The sequence below is a fragment of the Nelumbo lutea genome, chromosome 2 (genome assembly GCF_056320005.1).
Source record: "Nelumbo lutea isolate HS-2025 chromosome 2, American lotus-T2T, whole genome shotgun sequence".
Classification (NCBI taxonomy): Eukaryota; Viridiplantae; Streptophyta; class Magnoliopsida; order Proteales; family Nelumbonaceae; genus Nelumbo; species Nelumbo lutea.
This window is the reverse complement of record NC_142685.1, coordinates 10,803,290-10,816,120: the sequence shown is the minus strand read 5'-3', so window position 1 is coordinate 10,816,120 and position 12,831 is coordinate 10,803,290.

Here is a 12,831-nt window from a genome sequence, read left to right as displayed (position 1 = left end):
GTTAGAAATAGCTAAGCCCAATGTTTTAAAAACCAATATGGAGGCCAAACGATTTTTACCTCCAGGTCGTGGGTCATCAGTTTGATCAGCCCAGTCGAACGGTTCAGACCGTGTCATGTTAGTGTATATATATGTATTAAATATATATGTATATATACATATTGTGTGTGTACAAATATATATTTTTAGCAAAAAATAATGTATAAATATGTTTTAGATATGTCATATGTATTATTTTATATTTAATTTATGTTTTTAAAATTAGTTTTTTATTTATTTTTATTTATAAAATATTAAATTTGCAATTTGAGGTCAAAAAAGGGTTATTTTCACAAAAATAGTGGGGCAAGGCGCTTAAGGCACCTTGGGATGCATAGATCTCAAAAAGTGACCCAAAATAAAAAAACACCCCAATCGGACATGCAAAGTTATGGCCTCTAAAAGTTTGCATGCTTTGAGTGTGCAACCTACGACCCAATCAGCCAAGTCGAATGGGTCAATAGTCAAACCGGCCGAGTCGAATGGTTCTTAACCAAGTCAACGATTTTTACCATGTGACAATACGAGGTGGGGAAATTTGATAATTCCCCATCTTTGATGAGGAGTGGGTGCCTTGCCCTAAACTCGCCAACATTGAGGATGAGGTGAGGAAATTTGAGGATTCTTCATCCCTAATGAGGAGTGGGTGCTTTGCCTTAAACTCGCCTGACACTAGGGACAGGGTGGGGATGGTATAGAGTGTCTTGACTAAGGGGCGGGGACAAGGATGAGGTGCCCCATCCCGAACCTACCCTATTGCCATTCCTATATAATTGTTAATTATTAGTGAAATTAGTAAAAGTGTTAGCTTTTGTAATTATTTTTATTTATTTAAAATCAATCAAAATTGTATTTAAAAATAATGAAAATAATAATAGTTATTAAAATTACTACAAATGATTAATAAAATTAAATTTATTAAAAAATATTTGTTCATATAAATTAATAATTATTATTTTTTATAAATCATTATTAAGTGAAAATATAATTATTAAAATTTTAAATATTAACAATAACTTTGAATACTTTTAATTAATTAACAATAAAATTTGATTATTAACTTATCAATTAGTTAATATATATATATATATGTGGCTCAGTTTGAAAAAATTATAAATGCAAATACATCTATATTAATACAAAATAATACAAATATATGATTTTAAGCTCTACAAAGTTGTGTCAAACCGATACAAGATCCCGGAAGTTTCAATCATAACAGCACTCCTATTGACCGGGTTATAAGCGTGGTTTGAACTTTTTAGCTGAATTAAAGCCATCTAATGGAAAAACGTGAGTAAGGAATCGTGTGGGGGCCATTCAGATTTTAGAATGTTTAATCAAAACATGGTTGATGCATATATTGGCTGTGGTGATATGTGAGACAGAACCCAAGCGGGGGCGGAATCTCATCTCTGAGCTGGTCCATTGATTTGACCATCAGTCTCATTCCGAATCCGAACCGAAGTGGGAGCTTCCCACTTCATCTATATATCCTTTAATTTTTATTTATTGATCTGTAATGCTCAATTCTTTATCTCTTTATTATACATTCTCCATCCAAAATATAAGTTAACCCAATTGAATAAATCAATTAATTATAAGATTGAACCATTTCTTTAATGATTAAAAAAAACAAAAAATGACATTCTTTGAAAAATAATCCATTTTGATTTATTTAATGGTGAAAAGGTCTACAATCTAATTGCCTTTCGGTGTATTAGATCACTAACATGTGGTATCAGAGTAGAGTTTATATATAAATATATTCTCGGACCACGTTAGAGGAGTAAAGTGGGCCGTGCCGGGCTGGCATGGTACGGCCCGTGGATGGTTCGTGTAAAGTGCGGGCCGTTATGGGCTGTGCCACCCTTTTCGGTGAAAATTTTGGGCATCAGCCCGACATGAACCATGGCTTAGGCCTATGCGGGCTCGTGCCGTGTTGTGCCGCAAGTCAGGCTGGCCCGTGGACTGAGTCTTGGGCCTAGTTGGGTCGTGTATCAAGCCAAAGTTATTTATTTAAAAAAACTGACAAAAAACTTAAAAATTTTAATTTTATATGAATTTTGTGTATATAATTACTTATATATAATAATTAAATAAATTAGTATAATAAAATTAAAAAAATTATTTATTTATTATAAATTATATATTATTTTATAATTATAATTTATATAATATTATATAAATATATATATGAGTCGTGCCAGACTATGCCACGGGCTATGTCGGATTGTTGGCTGAGCCGTACTGGCCCATAAACCTAAAACCCCATGCCCAACACAATCTGAATGATCATGACGAGACTGACACGGCCCACGGACCAACTGAGCCACAAACGACACGACCCGGTATACACCGTACACCACGCTAATACATATGTAGCCGCCCATGGAAGACCTCGCAAGGAAGCGAAGTCCAACACACAGAGAAGGAGACTTATCTCTGTCAGGAGGGCGGAGTCTTTTGAGAATCTTGGCGAACACCCTCATCTTATAATCCCGCAAAGTCCCTATCCTACTAAAACATGGACATTCCTCTGTTATTATTCATCATGGTTTTTAACATTGGATCGTATCGGACGGTTGGATTGAAAAAATTGGGGAGCGATCAATTTCGTTTTATTCCAAAATGGTTATTTCACCAAAAGTCAATAATTTGATCAATAAATCACTCATTCCTACAGTTGAACCGTTTGAATCATTCAATAGTTTAATCATTTTTTTATCAGAACAGGCCATTCATTCGATTTGAATGATTTGACCATTCTAACTGCGAATCGAACCTTAACTGATGAAGGAAAATTTGGCCCGACCTTTTTATTATGAGACACGTGGCAGAAACGACAGCTCGGCAAAAGGGGTCAAGCCTAGGCGGGAACGAGGGCACACTTCGTCGAACTAACCCACCTTGTAACAGCTCGGGGCAGACTTCCGAATTGCCGCCTTGTAACAGCTCGGGATAGACTTCGCCCAACTGATCGCCTTGTAACAGCTCGGGATAGACTTCGCCGAACTATCACCTTGTAACAGCTCGGGATAGACGCCGAACTACCACCTTGTAACAGCTCGGGGTAGACTTCGCCGAACTACCACCTTGTAACAGCTCGGGGTAGACTTCGCCGAACTGCCACCTTGTAACAGCTCGGGGTAGCCTTCGCTGAACTGCCGCCTTGTAACAGCTCGAGACACACTTCGCCGAACTGACCCACCTTGTTACAGTTCGGGATACCTCCGAGCTCAAGACCGCCTCGCTCAGCACTTCGCATCATCTTCTACGCACCAAAGCCAAACAAGTCGTACCATGCCTGGCACCAAGGAATTCCGTGCCCGAAGGCGCCACGCCTGACTGACTTGGGATCTGACGTTTTGGCAGCAGCACTCTAAACGGCCACCTGCCACCGCCACTGACGCCGCCATCTCCAGTTAGACGGTTAGGCAGTGACGGTTCTGTCTCAGCAGAAGGGACAATAGCCGATTTGACAAGCGCAAGAGTAATCATACCCGATCTGACAAGGGCCTCGGGACGAGTACGCGAAGCGACTATAAGAGCCCCCTGCCCCCCGACAACGGAGGTATGCAAAAACTTTGCGCTATCTGGTATTACCTTGCTTTTGAAAGATTCTAACTTGAGCTTCGGAGCCTCTACACCGGGTTCCCCCCGGAGCTTTCCCATCTCTCCCGTTTCAGGATCCCTACTACCTCGTTCGAAAGCAAGGCAGCGGACAGCTAAGACCAGCCGGATCGCGCTCCATCAATTGGCGCCGTCTGTGCGAAAACGCTTCAAAAAGCCTCCCTCCAACCTTCGATACCCCCTTTCTTCTTCAAAAATCCCAACACTCATGGCCTCCTCCAGCAACACCGGACGCGACACGGAGACAAACGCCACCGGGGAGCAACTTCAAGTCCCTGTAGTGTAAGTTGGACAGTTCACCATCCCCCTTTCGGTGGATGGGATCCCCATCCTGAACACGCCACAAGCAGTGGCACCCGTAAACCCTCCTACCACAAACGTCCCCTTTCCTCTCCCCATTGAGACAACTTTCACTGAACCAACTGCCGTCCCCCTAGCAGCTAGCCAAGACCGGTTGGAGGACCTGGTGCAGTGCATGTGGGCAATGCAAGCCCAAATGCAACAGTTCCAGCAACACCAGCTTCACCAGCACCAAGTGCTGCACAACATCTCCCAGTATCACTACCAACAGCAGTTCCCCCAACTGCCACTGAACCAACCACTACTTCCACCTCACCACCCCACTCCGAGGCCGGTCAAGGCCTCCCCGCAGGATGGGCACCCCCGCCAGGCGAAGGCCTCCCGGCCCCAAAACCACCCCAACAGCCAGGTCTCATCCCCAGGCCGAAGAGAGAGAAATGTCATCCCCGCCTCGCAACCCGCGGGTGGGTCGGGAACCTCGCCCGCGAGGTTGGCACCCCGATGCTCCAAGCCCGAGCTCCCGCTCACCGAAAATCGATTCAGCGCCCTGGCGGCGAACTACCAGCACTCCGGGCCCATCGAGCTCGGTAACACGGAGGCCAGCAGTGCCAGCACAAGGCCCGCTCAACGACGAAGTCGCCAGACCGCCACCCGCGCCTTGTCAGAAGTCAGAGGCAAAGCCTCGAGCTCGGACGAGGTAGGGGCTACCCCGGCTCTCTCCGTTCCTTCCCCCCTCGCATCGGAACTCCTGGCGGTCCCCTTACCTAGAGACTTCAAACTCCCACCTCTGGACAAGTACGACGGGTCCTTCGACCCCAACGACCAGTTCGTGCAAGTCTTCACCACACACTTCGTCACCAGCCGACGGTGCCCCAGAACAGAGGAAAGCATCTTTGGAGTGGTCCAAAGAGAAGGAGAGTCTATTCGGGGCTACATCAAGCGGTTCAACGAGGTATGCTTGCAAATACCACGGTTGGACCCCGCAGTGCAGCTCGCGGCGGCCAAAAGAGGGGTGACGCACAAAGAGTTCAAATAGCACATGGTGGCCAACCAGCCCGCGACCGTGGCCGAATTCCTCAAACTCGCGGATAAGTTTATGAGGACTGAGGAAGAGATCAACCAACGAACCGAAGGCGGGAACGAGAAAAGAAAGAGAGAAGGCGAGCTCTCCAACCCGGTGAGTAGAAAAAACCCAACCCGGGAGCCGAAGCCGAACCAGTCCTTCCGCGCCCCCTTAGCAGTTCGGACGGACTACATGCCGTTGAACACGAGGCGGACAGAGATCTTAATGACGATCAAAGACGCTCCGTACGTTAAGTGGCCACCTTGCCTGAAGGGAAATCCGAACGATAGAAACAAGAATTTGTATTGTAGTTTCCATAGAGACTATGGTCATAGCACCGAACAGTGCAATAACCTCCGGGACGAGATAGAGGGACTCATCCGTCACGGATACTTGAAAAATTTTGTACAGCACAACAATAACAATAAAGCAGGTCGGCAAGGGGAGCAAGAAAAGGATGCACCCGAGTCTAGCAATAGACCTGTCGAACCGTTGCAGAAGCAGCCTCCGGAAGAGAGGCCAGTTCGGGGAACCATCCATGTAATAGTGGGAGGATCCGTAGTAGCGGGGTGTACCTCGGCAGCAGCCCGGACTTCAGTTCGCGAAGTGGCCCTCGAAGAAAGGAACCCCCCAAAGAGGCCAAAGACCGAAGAGCCAATCTTTTTCACGGAGGACGACGCGAGAGGAGTCCACTACCCCCATGATGACGCGCTTGTCATTAAGCTAAGGATCAGCGATTTCGAGGTCAGGCGCGTGCTCGTAGATTCGGGCAGCTCAGCGGACATCCTCTTCAAATCGGAATTTGACCAGCTGCAGTTAAAGAGGAGCGAGCTGAAGCCCGTGAACACTCCCCTGGTAGGTTTCAGCGGAGAGGAAGTTAGGCCCCTCGGGAAAATAACTGTCCCTGTGCGGTCAGACTAAACCATGATTTCCTGGTAGTCGCGACCCCCTCCCCATACAATGCCATAATAGGGCGGCCGATCACGCATGCCCTACGGGCGGCGGTCTCCACCTACTATTTGGCCATGAAGTTCCCTACGGACTTCGGTATAGGGGTAGCGCGGGGCGACTAGCTCGAGTCCCGCAAGTGCTACGTTGCCGCCCTAAAGGGAAAACCCAAGGCGGCCGACGACCTCGAGCTGGAGCGGTCGGCGGAGCAAGGTGAGGAGCGAGCTTCGCCCACGGAGGAAACAGTCGCAATCCAGGCTTCAGCTACGGACCCAGCTCGCACACTAAGCATCGGAGCTTCCATCGAAGATCCCCTATGAGCCGAACTGGTAAGTTTTTTACTCCAAAACTTAGATATTTTTGCCTGGTCTGCGGTCGACATGCCCGGCATTAGCCCTAGACTGATAACTCACAAACTTAATACTGACCCTGTAGTCAGACCCGTTAGAAAGAAGAAACGCAACTTAGCCCCAGAACGCTGGAGAGCGGTCGACGAGGAGGTTGAGAAGCTCCTCGCAGCAAACTTCATAAGGGAAGTCCACTACCCGAGCTGGGTGGGCAACCCGGTGTTGGTAAAAAAGGCAAGCGGCAAGTGGCGCATGTGCGTCGACTATACCGACCTGAACCGAGTTTGCCCGAAAGATTGCTTCCCCCACCCCAGGATTGACCGCATAGTGGACGCGACCTCGGGAAACGAGTTGCTAAGCTTCCTGGACGCCTACTCAGGCTACAACCAAGTTAGGATGGACCCATCCGACTTCGGCCTGTATTGCTACAAAGTCATGCCCTTCGGACTAAAAAACGCCGGGGCAACTTTCCAAAGACTTGTAAATAAGCTATTTCGGCCCCTGATTGGTACGAAGATAGAGTGCTATGTAGACGACATGGTCATCAAAACTCAGTTTTCACAAGAGTTAATACAAGACTTAGATTATGTTTTCCAAATCCTGTGACACTTTAGAATGAAGTTGAATCCCAACAAGTGTGTCTTCGGCGTCACCTCGGGCAAGTTCCTAGGCTACATTGTCAATTGGCGCGGTATTGAGGCCAACCCGGACAAAATAAAAGCCATTCTAGATATGAAACCACCTCGGAAAGTAAAAGAGGTCCAGAGGCTAAACGGCCGCATAGCCGCTCTAAGCCGCTTCTAATCTAAGTCAGCAGACCGCTGCCTACCCTTCTTCAGGGCAGTCAAAGGCAAAGGGTTCGAATGGACCCAGGACTGCCAGTTCGCGTTCGACGAACTAAAAGGTTACCTCGCTAGTATACCAACCTTAGCCCGGCCCGAGGTGGGCGAGGTCTTACAACTGTACCTCTCGGCGAGCGACGAGGCGGTCAGTTCGGTACTAATAAAGGAAACAGACTGGGTCCAACGACCCATATATTATGTTAGTAAAATTTTGCAGGGAGCAGAGGCAAGGTACCCGGAGATAGAAAAACTAGCATACGCCCTAGTAATAGCAGCTCGGAAACTCCGCCCGTACTTCCAGGCTCATACAGTCATCGTCCTAACTGACAAACCTCTCAGACAAGTTTTACTCAAACCCGAAGTCTCCGGTCGACTGACGAAATGGGCCATCGAACTCAGCGAGTACGATCTCCAGTACAAACTGAGAACCGCTATCAAGGCCCAAGCTTTGGCAGATTTTATTGCCGAATGCACTTTCAGCCACGAAGCCCCACAGGTCGAGCCGAGGTCCCCATTTGCGGCGAACCCGGAGCTCCTGAACCCATAGAGTTCGAACCCCGTGAAGTAGCATCCAGTGTGGCATCTCTCCTGATCAGGCGATGAGCGAATTGGGATGAGGAGCCCTGGATCCTTCATGTGGATGGTTCCTCGAACCGGCAGGGCAGCGGAGCTGGAATAGTCTTGTGCGGCCCGAGCGGCACAAAAGTAGAGTACGCGCTACGCTTTGAGTTCGCGGCATCCAACAACGAGGCAGAGTACGAAGCACTGATAGCTGGGCTGGACCTAGCGCGAAAGGTAAAGGCAAAACACTTGGTCATCTGCAGCGATTCCCAGCTCGTGGTCAACCAATTTATAGGCGAGTACGAAGCACGCGATCTCTCCATGATCGCATATTTGGCCAAAGTAAAAGAAGCCCTGCTCAACTTCCGGTCACACATCATCAGGCAAATCCCGAGGTCCGAAAACACTGAGGCCGATGCCCTGTCCCGGTTATCCAGCACGAGTCACAACAATATGAGAACTGTGTACATAGAAGACTTACCTAGGCCTAGTATTCTCGGGGGGACAGAGGAGGTCGCTCCCATCTTAGAAGCAGAGCCGAGCTGGATCGATCCACTCGCGAGCTTCCTGATAGACGGAACCCTCCCTGTAGAACGCAATGCCGCCAAGAGGGTGCAGCGCCAGGCGGCCAAATATGTCATAATAGACGAACGGTTATACCGACGGTCGTACACGCTCCCCTATTTGCGGTGCCTACGACCTACCGAAGCCAAGTTTGTACTCCGTGACACTCATGAAGGCCTGTGCGGCGGACACTTGGGGGGCAGAGCACTCGCCCAAAAGGCACTTCGACAAGGATACTACTGGCCAACGATGAAGGCAGAAGCAAATACCTCACCAACCCATGGCCCTTTGCACAATGGGGCATCGACCTCCTTGGGCCATTCCCACCAGCAATAGGCGGGAGAAAATTCTTAGTTGTTGCAGTAGATTATTGTACGAAGTGGATAGAAGCCGAACCTCTGGCAACTGTTACGGCCCGAAACATACAGAACTTCTTTTGGAAGAACATAGTATGTCGGTTCGAATTACCTCGAGTTCTAATTTCCGACAACGGCAAACAGTTCAAGGATATCAAGTTCCAAGAGTGGTGCCAGGACATGGGGATTCGGAAAAATTTCACGTCAGTCGCGCACCCACAGGCAAACGGTCAGACGGAAGTAATGAACAGAGCCATCCTGCGCGGACTGAAAGCACGTCTGGATCGAGCTAAGGGATTGTGGGCGGAAGAGCTACCAAGTGTCTTATGGGCTCACCGAACGACCAAAAAAGCAGCCACGGGAGAAACCCCCTTCAACCTCACCTACGGCACTGAAGCGGTGATCCCGGCGGAAATCGAAATACCAACGTTGCGATTAGAAACATACGACGATCGGACGAACGGAGACGAGTTACGCACCAACCTCGACCTAATGGACGAGGTAAGGGACCTCGCGCACATCCGAACAGCGGCATACCAGCAGCAGGTAGCTCGCTACTACAATAGCAGAGTAAAGCGACGAAGCTTCCGAGTCGGCGACCTGGTCCTTTGGAAAATTATGGTGCCCGAACCCGACGTCGGCAAGCTTGGACCTAATTGGGAAGGTCCCTATAAAGTAAAAACAGCGCTCGGGGGCGCATATGAACTCGACACCTTGGAAGGCAAACGAGTACCCCGAACGTGGAACATCGTGAACTTGAGGCGATACTACCTATAAACCACTTAGCGAAGTGGACGAAATCAGGCCGTGCCACAAGGCAAGCCGAGGAACTTCAGCACATTATCAGCTCGGCAAAAAATCAGTTCGCGGCATAAAAGACCACAGAAATCTAAAAACCCGGCAATGAAACAGCTCGGGGAAGATGAGTAAGGGGAAAAAGACACTCCATTGCAAGAAACAGTACATTGGCAAAAAAAAAAAAATTACATGCCCGGAGCCACTTCTTCGCCATCGGAAGGCAATTCAACAACACCCGAAGGCCCTGCCTCTCCTTCAGAGTTCGTTTCGCCATCGGCAGCATTGGCCATCTCCTGAGTTATGCGCGAAGTGGTTATGGCACTTACATCGAGGTTGGGGTATGTATTCCGGATCATCCACCGGCTCAACTTTTAACCCTTTCCTGTAAGAGTCCACCATCAGATCGTCAAAGCACGGGGAGGCAATGTAGTCTTCAATTGCCTTCTTTTTGGCGTCTTCAATGCCTTGGGAGAAAATCTGTGTTCTCTCCCTAATGTCCTCCTGAAGATACTAGACTTGATGCTGCAAATCCAACTTCAAGTCCGCCATGTGCTTGACAACTACCCCCATGGCCTCGGCGTCACGCTGAGACCTCGTCTGTCTGGCCATCGCGACGCGAGCAGCCTTTTCAGCAGCGTAAGCAGCTGCCTCAGCAGCCCGGGTATTTGCCTCTGCAGCACGGAAGGCTTCTTCAGCAGCATGAGCAGCAGCCTCAGCAGCTCGCGCCTGTCGCGAGCTCCTCTCCACTTGGGCAGCCAAGGCATGAATTGAAGAATTCACCTACCAAAAGAAACAAGTGAGCAAATAACAGCAGAAGCAACAGAATAAAAAAGGAAGACAGAATCTCACTTACCACCATGGCATGTGTTACGGCGCGACAAGCGACCTGATTCAAGGGAAGATCGGTCCACGCCGCGACCTCCTCGGGGAAAGTAGCATCCCTACTCTTTTGAAGAGCGTAGTTCGGTATCAACACGCTCCTAAACTCCCCTTGAGCTCCCGAGCCTGAGGGCTCAGCCCGCGTATGAGCAGACCCGGAGTGAGGAGCACTTGAGTACGCAGGAGCGCCCGTGTGAGTGGTTTCAGCGAAAGGCGCCCCGGCAGTCTCGTGCACCGGTGGAGTCACTTCGGGCTTCCTGGGTAGATCCTCTATCGTATGGTCTGGGGCTTGGGGCTCCTCATCCAGGGGCAGCTTGTTACGAGTTCACTTGGCGACTTGCTTCCTCCTCTTCATACCTTGGAACAAACGCCCGCTGCGAGTTCTCTCCGCATCCATCACACCTGCAGAACGAGTTCGACATTAGAAAAAATGAAGGAACAGAGCAAGTAAGAAACCGCATAGCCAGAAACCTACCCGAACTCAGGCCGGCTGCAAAAAGCTTAGCCTCCGTTAAGTAGTGGTGGCACTTTAAGCCTTGCCGTGCCCACTGCCGGAGACCCTTCACCGTCTCTTTATCAAGAGTTACGCCCGAGTCGGGAGTGGCCTCACCCCACCCGGTCTGAAAGGGCCATCCTTGTGCACTTCACACGCCGAAGTAGTCCCGCTTCCACGCCGGGACCTTGTTAGGGAGATCGTGCAGAAGCTTAAAACCCTGGCGAGGAGTAAGGTAATACGCCCGTCTCCCCCCAGGAAGAGGACCCGCCTGTCTCTTGAGCATCAAGATAGAGGAGAATATCTCTAAGTCCAAGGGGAAATTCTGCTCGCAAAAAAGGGATATCGTCCCCACCAGGTTCCGAATAGAGTTCGGATGAAGCTGGCCAATGGTGACACCGAAGTGGTTTATGATTTCGACGAGGAGGGGATGGAAAGGAAGTCGCAACCCTGCGGCGAGCTGCTCTCGAAAAATCACGATCTCGTCGGGACCGTGTTCCCAAGGAAAGTTACCCGAAGGAATGAAATATGTGTACCCCCCAGGAAGATTGTAGGACAGAAGTATGGATTGAAGCCCCTCAGGCGTCATGGTCGAAGGACCAAACCTGTCTAGCATCCGACCTCGGCGGGAGGTAGACGCCAAACTGCCCGAAGCAACTCGGCCCACTAGTTCATAGTCTTCAAGCTCCACCTCGGGGTCACTGAGGCAGTCTGGGGACACGGCTCGGTTGGTGGAACCTACGTCGGCCCTACTCGAAGAATCGTCTGAGCTATCAAAGCTAGACATTGGGGAAAAGATAGATTCAAGAAAGTACTCACCGGAAAGTTTGAAGAACAAGCTAAAGAACCGTGAAGACTGTATAACCAGCCTTGACGCGAGCTGGAAGAGACTCAGACGCGAGTTGGAAGGTTGGACGCGAACTCGATAGACAACCGCAGAAGTGACAAACCAACCGGGGTCCCCCACTATTTATAGCTACAGTAACCAAGAATCGACCGTGTAGACTGAAGACGATCTGACGGCCCACGTTCTTACCAACCGCGCAACCCTTAAAGTCGAGACATGATTGGCGCATGTCTTTCCGAAAAAAGCGAAACGTCAGCACGTCTTTTTGAAACCGACGTCGCTTCGACACGCGTCTTTTCGAATCTGACGCGTCGCACGTCTCCCTAACAGTCGACGGCGTACGTACAGCAGTGGCGTGCCTTTTTGAAATGATCCGCTGTCACGTCCCAGCGGCGCGAGTTGGTTTGAATTCTTGAGTAAGGCACGTTTCTAGCCTTCTCGAAAACCGAAAAAACCCTAGCAAAAGCATCTCATACAGTGAAGGTTTGAAGGATGGGACAAATCTACAACCACCTCGTGAAAACTCCCCGCACCATGGCAAGGCCCTCGGCGCAAGGAGTGGGGGGCAATTGATGAAGGAAAATTTGGCCCGACCTCTTTATTATGAGACATGTGGCAGAAACGACAGCTCGGCAAAAGGGGTCAAGCCTAGGCGGGAACAAGGGCACACTTCGCCGAACTAACCCACCTTGTAACAGCTCGGGATAGACTTCGCCCAACTGACCGCCTTGTAACAGCTCGGGATAGATTTCGCCGAACTACCACCTTGTAACAGCTCGGGGTAGACTTCGCCGAACTGCCACCTTGTAACAGCTCGGGATAGACTTCGCCGAACTGCCACCTTGTAACAGCTCGGGGTAGACTTCGCCGAAATGCCACCTTGTAACAGCTCGGGGTAGCCTTCGCCGAACTGCCGCCTTGTAACAGCTCGGGACACACTTCGCCGAACTGACCCACCTTGTTACAGTTCGGGATACCTCCGAGCTCAAGACCGCCTCGCTCAGCACTTTGCATCATCTTCTAGGCACCAAAGCCAAACAAGTCGTACCATGCCTGGCACCAGGGAATTCCGTGCCCGAGGGTGCCACACCTGACTGACTTGGGATCTGACGTTTTGGCAGCAGCACTCTAAACGGCCACCTGCCACCGCCACTGACGCCG